Source organism: Bidens hawaiensis, unplaced genomic scaffold (assembly GCF_021521415.1).
Source record: "Bidens hawaiensis isolate Kalapana, Puna unplaced genomic scaffold, B.hawaiensis_p1.1 tig00006484_1, whole genome shotgun sequence".
NCBI classification, from domain to species: domain Eukaryota; kingdom Viridiplantae; phylum Streptophyta; class Magnoliopsida; order Asterales; family Asteraceae; genus Bidens; species Bidens hawaiensis.
In genome coordinates, this window is record NW_027491435.1 from 480,270 (window position 1) to 495,305 (window position 15,036).

The 15,036-nt window shown below is 30.9% G+C and overlaps 1 protein-coding gene and 1 non-coding gene across 2 annotated transcripts in view; one reads left to right on the forward strand and one right to left on the reverse strand.

Annotated features, from left to right (window-relative positions):
• The window catches only part of LOC143632600 (UDP-glucuronic acid decarboxylase 6-like), a 128,611-nt gene that overhangs the window by 39,419 nt on the left and 74,156 nt on the right, over nt 1-15,036 (forward strand). The window lies entirely within an intron of this gene.
• TRNAP-AGG (transfer RNA proline (anticodon AGG)) lies at nt 4,030-4,101 on the reverse strand. The gene has a single exon. It is a non-coding gene; the product is annotated as a tRNA-Pro (tRNA).

The window sequence follows — 15,036 nt, forward strand, 5'->3', positions numbered from 1 at the left end:
GCTAAGATTAGTATGGGGTTGCAAAAGGGCTTTCTTATTTGCATCATGATTGTTAACCTCGGCTTGCTTAATAGCGGTTTAATTTAAATAGTCCGGTCATTTAAAAAGTGGTCTATTTCTTAGGTCCGTGTTTCGTTTTATTGTTTTAAAGTATCCTTTTCGGCCCATTACGTAACATTGCATATACCTGTTGCAACTTGTATTCTTTTTTTATGAAAACGTACTGTTTTGAACCAAAATGATCTTACCTAGCATCATCATATACACACATTGCTCCCCATGTCGCGTGTTATTAATATCATTTTAATTAGAGAACCACATTTTTCTATATAACCAAAAAGAAATTGTTATTAAGACATACACTACCAATCTAAATTAGGTAAATATGCTTAGTACTATGAACAAGATTCCAAATTAAGCCTGATTATGATCTTGGTAGTGTCTATGGCTCCACTTCATTACATTGCTTTTATTTGAGCAATGCTAAAAGGGTGTACCTTTCTAACTTTTTGCAGGGTATGATACTAGAACTATGGCAATGTAATGGAGCAAAAAGAATATGGGACTTTATGTTGAGCATCGTGAGTTTGCTGTTCTCAAACTGATTATTTTTGTGCATTCAAATTTACTAATTGACCTTTATTGTTTCTTTAACTAAATTTTCTTATAAATACTTTGCAAAATAGTAGCTTTTGCAAGCATGACTGAAAGTCAACTTAAATTGGTTAATTGATTATTAGACTAATGTGTTAAATTTACCAATTTATGGTGCATCCTATATACTTAAGTCATGATGATTATTGTTTCTTTTTGTTTTTAAATTTGTGATAAGAATACATATTTGATTAAAATTCCTTACTAAACCGGGTTGAATAAAATAGCGGTAGCAAGAGGTGATTAAATAAAACTCATTAAGTAAATCTTTAGCTTGTAGACTCATTCAAAAATTGATTGTAAGTTGGTGATTAAATAACGGTTACATTGGGCTACACCAGAAAACAACAATGTCTATTGATGTTTTTTTTTCAGATTATTTCTTCTATAAAATGTTAGCCTGCTAGTGTAAACCTTCTTTTTTGTAAAATGATTTTTGCACTATAATGACTCGAGTTTAATATATAATTGTTTTTTGAAAACTAAAATCTTGGTCGGAGATGAAGTTTTCCTTAACAGCATTTTAAACCCTACTGAGCCTGTAGCAAGAGGATGGGTGAAGAGACTGGACCCAAATGAGCTAGTTGGTGGTACAGAGATACACCAAAATGGTGTGAGGTAAATGTCAAGTACCAATAAAAATAGATGAAATGTTTGTGAGACCATATGGGTTATTTTCAACAATTCAAGATTGTATTGGTGCATCCATCGCATGGTCTTGTCCATTAATCTCGGTATGTATTTGTTAAACTTGTGATACGAATAATTTTAATAACATGGAACTTAATGCTTATACATGGATGGTTTATTTGTAGGTATTCCGTGAGGATTGAGGACGCACGATGACTCGGGATTTTATGGTGCTTGTTTCTTTTATTGCTTTTAATTTTTTTGTTGAATGTTACAAGAGTTTATGTTGGATAATTTTATAACTTATTTATGTTTAGTGTTTTCGTTATGAACAAGCTTATTTAATGTAATGAAGTTTTATTTCTTTCAATATTTAGATGTTCATAAACGTATCGTAAAATTGTGTGTGTGGACGTTTAAAAAAGGGTTGTATAATATGATTTGTTAGGACTTCGAATTTTTGTCCTATTAAACGTTAGAACATTGTAAAAGTGTCATAATATGTTTTTTAGGACGTTGTTTAAGTTGTTCATAGACATATTATGCGACCATACAATTTAGTTTCATAATCTTGTTTGGGATATTAGGACCTTTTTCTTGGTACTATAATGTTCCAACATAAGGGTCTTATAAATTAATTTTTAAGGACACTTGTATGTGTGTCAAAAGTTTACAATTACGTAAGCGCATGTCAAAACATTGTGAAAGTGTCCTAATATGTTTTTAATGGGACGTTTTTTTGGTTGTTAATGAATATATATTATGCGACCATAAAATTGGTTTCATAATCTTATTTGGGATATCAGGACTTTTTTCTTGGTACTAAAGTACCTATAATGTTACATCATAAGGGTCTTATAAATTAATTTTTAAGGACGTTTGTATGTGTATCAAAAGATTAAATGTGGGTAAGCACATGTTAAAACATTGTAAAAGTGTCATAATATGTTTTTATTATGACGCTTTTTGGGTTGTTAATAGATATTTTATGCGACCATAAAATTGGTTTCATAATCTTATTTGGGATATCAGGACGCTTTTTGAGTTCCGAGACTTATTACGACCCCTTTACATGAAACGCTTTTCTCGTTGGTCCTATTAAATGAAAGGTCCTATAAAATAGAATTTTAGGACGCTTTTGTGCGTACTAAAAAGCTTTTTTTGTTGTAGTGCACGTATGAAACATGTTGCCTTAGATTATCATTTTGTTCGTGAGAAGGTCGCGGCAGGTATTTTACAAGTTCATCACATCAATTCAACGGATCAACTGGCAGATCCTCTTACTAAACCACTTTCCCGAGCTCCAATTTTAAGATTGCGATCCAAGATTGGAGTCTCTGACGGAACCTCCCTCTTGCGGGGGCGTATTAACACAAATGCATTAACATCAAATCCCGTTGATTGATTTATTCAAATAATTGAAATATTCTAGAATCAATGCTTAGTCAAAGTTGTTGTAACTTTCATGTATATCTCTTTATTAGCTCCTGTAATTGTGCACCTCTCCCTATATGTACACAATGTATCTAGTGAATAGAAATCATGTTTTCCATTATCTTCATAGGGTACACATTAAAGAATGGGAGAGATTTGGTAGTTGTTTTATTACTCTGGTAGTTAGCACTGGTTACATCATATATATTCCTATTTCACCGGCTTTAATATCTTCTCATATCGCCCCCCCCCCCCCCCCCCCCCCCCCCAATCTATAATCCTAGTAAAGCTAGCAATGCTAAAACTTTGTCAGTTGTGGATTCTCCAGGTGGTATCTAGTTTGTGAGGAAGCAGGTTTAAATCTGTAAATCAGTTTTCGTATTTACACAATCATTACTGTTTTTAAGTTCTGATTTTATGCTGAAATCGATAAATTGATTTGATTACGCCCAATGTATGTTGCTTATGATGACAATGAATTGGGGGGGGGGGTGTTGAGATGTTCATGCTCATTGCTCATGATTACACAATCATTAGAGTTGAAGAGCAACCATTGACACACTAATATATAGATAAAATCAACTTTTTTTTACCTCAGCCATGTATACTTTTTTGCTGTTAAATACTTAAATTGCAACCGGGTAAAAGTTTTGTGGCTTTTTGATTGTAATAATGCACATATCACAAACATTGACCGAGCATATACATGTTGTATCGTTTTTTGTGTTATGGTTTATGCGATGCATTTCATGAAGGGTAAATCTGTCTTTTACTATTTATCAGTAATCAATTTCATAAAGGTCAACACCTCATAACAAATTGTTATTAGCATTTATAAAGTTTACTTTGTTTTTGTTAACAGGGAGTCTGGAAGATGTAGCTGAAGTTGAAGCTGAATTGGTTAGTTACTGTTTATTGTTGAATTGTCTCACTTACCCTTTGTGGTGCTTTTACAAATAAAAATCTTTTGATTTTCGTTGCGATTATATGTGTATAGGATGCTGATTTAAAAGCCAACCGTGAGACAACAGAGCAAATGGCAAGGTTAATGCAATATTTTCATCATGAGCTCATTTGTTAGAGCTCGCTTTACACATGCTTTCAGTCTTTCACCCTGTGTCGTTACAAATTAGACAATCTGTTTTTCTCCTCTTACAAAATACTATGTTTTAGATAGTGAATTCAAACTTCTGATTTTCAAACTTTATGTTTTCACCAACTGCCAAGATAACTCAAAAATTTAATAGGTGTGCGAAATGATTTTGTATAACGCATTTTGAATAACAAAGGCCAATAAAAACATCATGGTAAGGGGCATTCCGAGAATTGAACTCGGGACCTCTCGCACCCTAAGCGAGAATCATACCACTAGACCAAATGCCCTACGATGCTTTCACATTTATATTATTATCATTATTATTATATAAAAGAAACCCAAACTTCAATACTGAATGTTTATACTATGGAATCAAATTCATGCGTACATCTTGTACAATTTTAATTCCAGTTATTTTACTTGTTTTATTTTGGGGGTGTTTGAGATTCCTTATTTGTGCTTCCTTATAACTTACAACTTATTGAAAAGTTAAAAAGGTGTTTGAGATTGTTTAATATAAGCGGAAAAGTTTCATAGATCATAAAGTTGTGACTTATGGATAAGTTATTAGATGATAAAAATAAGGAATTCCAAACACCCCTTCGTTATAAATATGTAGCGAGACATGCCAATATGCCATAATACACAATTGACATTTGGATACCAAGTTTTTCTTTGTGTAAGAACCTTGCTCTCGTTTCCTTACTCTTCACTTGTACGTGGATTTCAACGCCATCTTCTAGATATTGGATGCCAAGCAAGTTAAAGAAACATAATTGATACTCTGTAGCATGTAGTATGTGTATATGTTTCTATAATCGACGATAATGGTGATAACAATAAGTAAAACAAAGTTAAAAATCGTCAGACTCTCCAATCATTATTCAAAACAAAGTTGTTGATTAGTTCTCATAACGGATACTCTAGCGTAACTTTCTTGCTATGTTGTTGATCGAGCGAGGATTGCCAGATTAAACTAAGAATGGCAATTTAACTGAGCAAGTGAGCCGACTATGCAACTATTGCGCTTCTAATATTTTCAATTTTAAAAAGTAAACATGTCATTTTCCCCCCTTGTTTAGTTATTAGCCCATATCCATAAGTTGTTATTATTGCGTTTTAGAAAACCTGGTCTTAAAACTGATAGGTAGCTTTGTTTATTTATTATTGTTTTAAAAAATTATATATATATATATATATATATATATATATATATATATATATAATGTACTAGCTTTAGAGTCTATGTCACACACGGGATGATTCAAATATAAAATTACAATTCAAGAAAATAATTACATAACATATATGAAAAAATGTATTACATCTATGCTTGTATCTGTATTCCATACTATATATATTCTATGCTATGTGTACATACGTTGATTTTATTTTTATTACAGAATGATTTTAATAAATGAACTTAATAAAAAATGTACTTGCAAAAACGTACCCGAGAACGCTTTATCTATTGAAAATTTCATTCTCAGTATCATATATGCATAACTGTAAGAATTTTGGTTAAGAACTAATTTTAGAAATAATACTTCTCATACGATAGTATTTCTAACCACTCAGCCTAAATACAAAAGGAGTGTTACCTTTATTGATATATTTATCAATTTACCACCCATCGAAAGAAAGGAGAACATTAAATTGTAATGATGGATGTTCTACAAGACCTATGTTTTTCTCTAAGTTATACCATTAAAAAGATTTAATAAGTTTCAGGGGGCTTCTCGACTCTGTCATAATGACTAGATAAAATATAACATGTTAACCCTTTCAATTTTGTGAATATTTTGTTTCATTATAGTTTTGCATGACATGTTTCCCATACAACGCTCTAATCACAATTGAAGAAAAAGTTAACGCTGACACAAATATTTCAAATTTGACAAAAAATTATAAGCATTGATAGGCCTGAGGTTGGCATGTCGAAGTTTTCGCAATCTTTTCTTAAATTTTAATAGTAAAGGGAATTGTCAATTTGTCAAATCCCAAACCTTTTGATTATTTCCAAAAATGTCTTTGAAAATAAATTTGAAACCCGAATCATGTTTAAAATTCTAACTTTCATTCGTTTGACATTTTCAAACACACTTTGAACCCGTAACATATTTAACGATAAACCTATTTGCATTCTCGAACTTTAAAAATACTCATATTCCCATTTTGACCTGCAATTAAAAATACCTCGATATCCCACTTTTGAGCAGCACCAAATTTTGACATAAATATAGTTAACTTGTACCAAACAATCTATCACCAACATTTGACTAATAAAAATCAAATTTAAGTTTCACAAAAAACCCGAAACAATCTTTGATAAAAAAAACAACTAAGAATTAAATATGATAAACTTTGTTATGTCTGAAAGTGATTGGTAAATAATATCATTACATTTTAACATATATATAGTTCACTAAATTAATCGAAAAAATAAATGAATAGATTTAAAGCATATATTTATAAATTATAAATTTACATGAGTTTACAATAATAATAATAGATAAACATATTGCTTTTAAAAAAAATGGGTCGACTTTTAAGCATATATATTTATATTATAATGATTAAAAAATTACTTTGTAAAATGAAAGCATATTTGAGTTTTGTTTTTATTTACAATCTTTTACAATATACATAGTAATGATATTATCTGAAATTATATTATTTTCAATTTTTGACAAACATGGTTTGTTGTTGATTTTTTGGATTTCACCAAGCATTTTGGAATATATAGTAAAATAATATGTAAATATTTATTTTTATAAAAAATGCATAGATATAATATAAATAACGTGTAAAAGAAAAATGAATAATTATTAATATATTATACATAATTAAGATGTTAGTTTTGGAGAGACAAAAATTATGAGAATTAACCAAAATATGACAAGTATCTATATTTATGACGGTTGACGGCGAACGGTTGAACGTGTCATCAGCTGTGGGCCTGGTCAAGAACATGAGGGCTGCAGGGAAAAAAATCAATGATTTCACTTAGGGTTTCAAAATAGATATACATAGAAATTGATACACAATAGAAAATGTAGAAATCGTACCTACTATGAGCAATCTGTGGTAAATGAGACAGAAGAGTAAAGTAGTAATAAAGAAAGAAAGAAGAAAAAGTAGATTAGGGTTTCAAAAATAAAAGATATGTTGATAAAGAAGAAATGATGGAAGAATCATACCTGTAATGGATCCGCAACAGCAGCAGATGATTGATGGAGAAGAAAGGTGTGTGATGAAGAAGAGGTGAAATGAAACGATGTAAAAGTGAATTTAGGGTTACGACAAGAGATTCAAATTTTGAATTGGAATGTGGATAAAGGGAATGGGCGGGATATTGAAATGGAGATGCGTGGATAGTAAATGAAACACATGTCTCCAAACAGGTGACAGGTGTCCAAACCTGTTTTCATTTATTATATATAGAGATAGAGATTAGTTGTTTAAAAGAAAGAGTTACATATTTATTGTTAACAATAAACATAAGAGCCATAGTTTTCCTGATGATGTTTATGGACTTCCTCTCGCTCGACAAGTTGAATTCCGTATAGATCTTGTGCTCAGAGTTACTCCCTTTGCCAAATCCCCTTATCGTTTTACACCTTCTGAAATACAAGAACTTTATGAACAACTTCAAGAACTCTCGTACAAGGGCTTTATTCGTCCTAGTTCATCAGCCTTGTTCGTCTAGAAAAAAGATGGATTTCTATTTATTACTGTATTAATTAATTGTCGTGGATTCCGCACCCGCATATTAATTACGTTTTTATTACACACATACATACATACATATATATATATATATATATATATATATATATAAAAATTGTGTTATTGCTCATCAACCTTGTGTTGATCAAATTTATCTATTTATATACATGTTGCATGTACATACATTGGTTGATTGAATACAAAACAAGTAATTATTGGACATTAGGATATCGATGAACAAAATAAATTAACATGATGTTTTGTTTGAATTTTGTTTATCTGGATGATATTTGGTTGAATATTGTGATGAACTTGGAAATTTATGAAATTAAATAATTAGTTATTGCCATTATTATTAATAGTGTCATGCGAACTACTGTGCAATCAATTGCTCCTCAACATTTTTCATCGTAGATTGGGGTGTTACAAAAAAGAGGACAGTTGTTGTAGGTGACGATGGTTGTTGATGCATGAGAGGGGAGGTTGACGATGATGGGTGGTAATCGGAAGTCAATCGATGATGTGGATGATAAACTAACGACATAGAATATGTAGACATGATAAATTAAATTAAGGTTTGACGATGAAATAGTTTCATAAATAAATAAGATGTTATAACCCGTTTAAGGGCTATCCGGGTTTGATGAGACCCATGACCGGAGGAAATTATTGTTTAATAATTAAAATGAAATTTTATAGCATGTTTAAGTGTTATTTGGGTTTCATGAGGCCCATGATCCGTGGAATTATTGCTTGATTATGAAAGTGTTTCACAAATAAATGAGATGTTATAACCTATTAAGGACTATTCGGGTTTGGTGAAACTCATACTCATGAATTCGGGTTATACACATGAGAAGCCTCAAATCACAAATCATATAATCTGGTGGCTTGAACTGGGGCGGGGAGCAACCAAAGAGTGACACATATGATTTTTTTGATAGAAATTTATATAGACCGATTAATAAAAAAATCCATCTGTATAGATATCACCATGTATATCCAGAAAGTCATATTAAAGGTTTTCTAAAAATCTTGTATATTGTATTTAATGTACAAAATATGTGAAAATTATAAGATATATAAGATATTTAGTTGAAATGATTACATACAACACACAAAATTTGAAAAACTTTATGTATATAATATAGTAGGAAAAAGATCTATAAATAATAGTATTTGCATATAATAAAGATGTTAAGTGATGTATATAACCGAAGTTTAAGTAATTTTTTGTAAATAGTTTGTTGAGGGTTGGTAAATAAAAGAGCGATGATAGCAATATAAAGTTCACATCTTTGAAAGTTACAGAAAGAGGTTAACGTAATGTAAACATATTGGGTGTACATGATATTCAGTTTAGTAAAGATATCTTTAAGAAAAAAATATCAAATTAGTTTTAAAAAGTTAAGTATATCACAAAACTAACTTTTTTCCGTCGTATTACAAGGTTGTTTTAAATCATTCGTTTCTAATATTTATATATGTTTTAGGATTTTGATTTTAGTTATTATAAGGAAGTTAATACTATACTTATGATTTGATGATGAAAGAGTTTCACAAATAAACGAGATGTTATAACCCAATTTAAAAGCTCTATGGGTTTGGTGAGACTCATGACTCGTTTTTTTTACTATAAAATTGTTTCTAAATTACAAATGATTTTTTTTTTTTAAATTGGATATTAATTTTAGTACATCCCTACTTAATAAGATTTTCATATCAAATATTTGATGTATTAATTTTTAATATAATGAGATGTTATAACCCGTTTAAGAGCTATCTGGGTTTGGTGAGACCCATACCTGTGAATTTGGGTCAAATACATGAGAGTCTTCATTTACAAATAAAGCAATCTGGTGGCTTTAGAGAATTTATGAAGATTTCATTTATATATGTTACTAGCTTTATCCCCCATGTAACATGATTGTTTTATATTATTCGTTGCCAATATTTATATATATTTTTGGATTTTAATTTTATTTATTGTAAGAAAATTAATAATATACTTAGCTGTAACATCCTAAAATTTTCATATTTAATAAAGAAAGTCGCGTTTAGTTGTTGGGCCTAATTAAATAATTAGTAAAGAAAAGGTCATGGACTTAGATTAATCAAGATGAGATTATGGATGAGATGGGCTTAGGGTCCATGGGCCTTAGGAGTATAAATACTCCCTTAAACCACCCTAAACCCTAAACCCTCATTTCTTTCCATCTTATTCTCTACACACTCAAAAACACACACATACGCCTACACCATATACGGCCGAGAGAGACGAGAGAGATTTGAGACCCAACGGGCGTTAGTTTGTATTAGATCCTTATTATACGAGCTATATACAAGATTTAGAGTTCATAAACAAGCTAACCAAGACCAAACGAACACGTAAAGGTATGTTCTTGATCTTAAAGTTTACGTTTTTATAAACGTTTAGCCTTAAAACTTAGAACGGGATTAGATCGGGTGTAAATGAAACGTAAAGTTGTAAACTTGATGATAAAATGAACCTAATGAACCCACAAACATAAACGGCTCGGTTAAAATGAAACCCTAGATCTATTCTCTAACGTTCACCATAAAGGTTCGTGCTTTATGTTACAAACGGGTCAAGATTGGACCGCAAACAGTCAAGGGAACGTTTAGGACTAAGGCCAAATCATAAAATGTGTATTGAAGTTGTGAAATGTGCGACGAAACGAACCCCGCTAACAGCAGACCACGAACTTCGCCTGTGTATAAGTTCGCTGCCGAGCAAGTTCGCCACTTTAAGTTCGCTGGTGATTAAGTTCGCCCCTGACTAAGTTCCCTGGTGACTAAGTTCGCCGGTGACTAAATTCGCTGATGATTAAGTTCGCTGCAGCAAGTTCGCCTGTGGTTAACTTCGCTGCATACAAGTTCGCTACTGATAAGTTCGCCAGAATCCAAGTTCACTGAATGTTAAGTTCGCTGAATGTTAAGTTCTCTTAACTTAGGTTTGCTTAAGTTAAGTTCACCTAACACGTATGTTTGCTTACATTCAAGGTAACGAATCGGATAGCGAATCAGACTTAATTCGTTATGAAGAATGGGTTAGCGAATTAGAAAATAAATTAAAATCCTAATAGAAAATGTATTAAGACAATAAATGAAAATAAAATTGTCTGCCCCTTGGACCCCGCTAGGGGTTGCCGCCCCTAGAACCCCGCTGCCAGGGGCGTTGCCCCCGGACCCCCGTTCGTTGTGGGTTATATAAAGATAGAAATACGATACGAGTAGTGATAGTAAATTGATACGTGTAATTGTTATACAGTTAGTCGTGCACAGCTCAAGAAAGGGATAACTATAAACGGTGAATGTAACCGACTTCAGGTGAGTTTCTAGCCCCACTTCCTTGTTATGTTTTCGGGGCTATGTGCATACTCTATGTGATAGTTAATACACTTACCTTAAGTGGTAAGTGTATACCCTGTATGAATTATGTATGATGATTTATTGACGGTGCATGAACGATCTTCGGATATTGCATGGACCGTCAGGTGTTAGTTAATGATATGATTGATATATATGATGTATGAATGTTGTATGTACGAACATATATGATGTATAGATGAAGTATGAATGATTAAGTATGATGTAAGTATGATATGTTGCTGGTGCGTGAACGCTCTTCGGAGATTGCACGTATTGTCAAGAAAAGTACGTAAAGGGTATGTTATAGTAGTACAAACAAAGGGAGACCGGACCCTGATAATATCTGAGGATGGAGGGTGACCGGACCCTGATAATATCTGAGGATGGAGGGTGACCGGACCCTAATAATATCCAAGGATGGAGGGTGACCGGACCCTAATAATATCTGAGGATGAAGGGTACCGGACCCTAATAATATCCGAGGTATGTAGGGCGAAATGCCCTTTATAATGTAAAGTTAGTTACATGTGTATTGTCTGTTAAAGAAAGAAAGTACGAAAGAATGAAAGCATGTGTATGGATGAATGAAGTACAGGTTATGTATGTAATGCATACCTTCGGGCACGTATATGTGTATGAAAAGTAAATTATGTGATTAACCAGCGTAGCTGACTTTTAGTATGCACGCAGGTGAGTAGGATGAGGCAGCTGGCTTGAAGGGAGACACATGGCGGGTGAATAAAGAAGCTGGCATATGAGGATTTACTTGATAAGTTGAACTAAAAGACATATTTTAAGTTATGTTTTAAAGACAAGTTATGAATATTTGTAATGACTGTTGATGCTTTATGTTATTCCGTGAAGGTTTTAATTAACTCTGATATTTAGAACTGCGTTTATGAGTAAATCCAACGTTAAAGTAGGGCACCGGTAACGGGGCCTTACATTAGCATTTGATGATAAAGTGGTTTCACAAATAATGAAATGTTATAACCCGGTTTAAAAGCTATATAAGTTTTGTGAGACCCATGACCCGTGAAGGACGTCTTTTGCCATTTTGTCGATTAATTTTAATATATCCCTATTTCATATGATTTTAATACCAAATATTTGATGAGATTAATATGGGTTTGGTGAGACCCATACCCGTGAATTCGGGTCAAATGCATGAGAAGTTTCCATTTACAAATAAAACAATTTTAAAGATTTCTTTATATATATATATATATGTATGTGTGTGTGTGTATTTAAGTTCAAGAAAGAAATCAAATTATTACAAGAAATGAGAGAAATGAATATGAACCACTAGTTTTATTTTAGGTTTTAAATATTTAAAAATAAATAGAAAAGATGAAAAACGAGATATACATCATACGATGACCTGCAACCAAATGAAAAAGTAGATCAAGAGAGATACAATGGATGAAGTCAACCTCTCTATTTATGAAGAAACGAGATCTACGACCACCTGCAAGCAAATCAACTTCTCTATTTCTGGCTGTTGATTAAGCCCAGCTTTTGATTGAAGCCCTAATCGGAGAGTTGAGATTGATGGAAAGTTTTTCCTTAGTGTCCAGGTTTTGAGGGAATGATATTATGTTTTGGGGGAATGATAATATGATTCGATTTCATCTTGAGGAGAGATGGTGCTTGTGAGGTAACTATGGTAGTGCTGGTTATTTTTTTCTGATGGTGGTGGGTGGTAGAGAAGGATGAATGGATGATGAGGTCCGGATATTAAGGTTGATGAGGTAGGGGAAAAGTGGATTGGGTCTAATAAATTAAGAAAAGAATAAAAAAATGCCACATATGCATGCCAAGTCATCAAAAAATGTCACGTCAGCAAGAAAACTAACGGAGTTAGGGTCTGTTAAGTTTGGGAGTGACATAAACATATACGGTGAAAGTTGGGAGTGGTGGGTAGCAAATTGAAAGTTGGGAGTGATATCATCCAACATGTGAAAGTTGAGAGTATTAAAAAGCAATATCCCTTTTTAGTATATCCTACTTTATAGGATTTTCATGTCAATAATTTGGTGAGAATAATTTTTAATTTAATAAGATGTGATAACCCGTTTAAGGAATATTTGGGTTTGGTAATACCCATACCCATGAATTTGGGTCAAATGCACAAACCTCCATTCAAAAGTTAAGCAAATCTAGTGACTCCAAAGAAAGGGGGGCGACAACATCGCGACACGTAGTATTTTTATGTTTTCGTTTATATATATTATAGATATTATATAGAAAATGGTTGAAATAAGAATAAAGAGTTTCCTAGGAATGGTAAGAACCAACAAATTTTTGACATTTGTCATTACAAATTATGGTGAAAGAACAATTCTATGAAACTATTTCGGTTATAATGATGAAAGTATAATACTAGGGAACTATGTCGGTTATTGATTATTTTAAATCTCAACCAATGATTAACATGATCCAATGGCTATGATTTACTACTTATTTTTAGGATAACTCCCCTATATATATATATATATAAACGAAGACATAAAAATCCTACGTGTCGCGATGTAGTCGCTCCCCCTTTTTTGGAGTAACCAGATTTGCTTGATTTTTAAATGGAGGCTTCACGTGCATTTGACCCGAATTCATGGGTATGGGTCTTACCAAACCCAGATATTCCTTAAACGGGTTATAACATCTCATTAAATTAAAAATTATTCTCACCAAATTCTTTATGTAAAAGTCCTATAAAATAGGATATAATAAAAAATAAAATGTTATTTATTTTGAAAAAGATATATATATTATTTAAATTAAAAAACAAATTTGATAGTAAAAAAAATAAATGGGTCTTGGGTCTCATCAAACCATAAGTATATTATTCACTTTCATAAATATTATTTATAATTAAAAAATCAATTTCATTGTGAAAAAAATAAACGGGTCTTGGGTCTTATCAAAACTATATAGCTTTTAAATTGGGTTATAACATCTCATTTATTTGTGAAACAATTTATCGTCAAACCATAAGTATATTATTAACTTTCATACAACAAAAAAATATAAATTTAAAAAAATAAATAAATATTAGAACAAATAATATAAAACAACCCCCATAATACGGGGGATAAAAACTAGTATATATATATATATATAATATAGGATTAGGATTATACGAGAACTATTTTGAAATTGAGAACTTTGAAAACAATTTTAGACTACAAAAAACAATCTTCTTAAAAAAAATAAAAAAATTTATAAAACAAAAAAAAACTCAAAAATAAAAAAAGTAAAAAAAACCAAAAATTTTTATTTTTCTTTCTATTTTTATAAAAAAAAATAAAAAAAATTGAAAAAAAGTATTGGTTTAACAAAATTATACACATATGTATAATACTTATTTTTTAAATTTTATACACGTTTTTTTATACACATATGTACAATTCAAGGTATATGATAATGTACATATGTGTACATTACGTAAATAGAGATTAAATGAAATTATACACATGTGTATAGTACGAAGTTTTTTTTTATGAAACAAGAATGAAATATAAGAATTTTGTTTTTTTTTGTTTATTTTCATTTTTTAATTTTTTTAAATATTTTTTAGAAGTTTTTTTTGTTTCAAAATGGTTCTCAAAATTCTCAATTTACAAAGGGTTCTCTTAGTATCCTTACTATATATATATATATATATATATATATATATATATGATCAGGATCATAAGGGAACTTTTTTGAAATTGAGAACTATGAGAATCATTTTGGACCACAAAAAACCCAAAAATAAAAAAGTTATAAAATAAAAAAAAACACAAAAATGAAAAAAGTAAAATAACCAAAATTCTTGTTTTAACATCCCGATTTCATAAAAAAACACTCGGTTTAGCTAAATTATATACACATATGTATAATATATAAATATATGTACATTTACATGTTTTTTATACACATATGTATAATTTAAGATAAATGATACTATACATATGTGTATATTGCGTAACTAAATATTAAATAAAATTATACATATGTGTATAATACGACGTTTTTTAATGAAACCAGAATGAAATATAAGAATTTTGGTTTTTTTACTTTATAAAAATTTTTGTTATTTTTTGTTTTATGATTTTTTT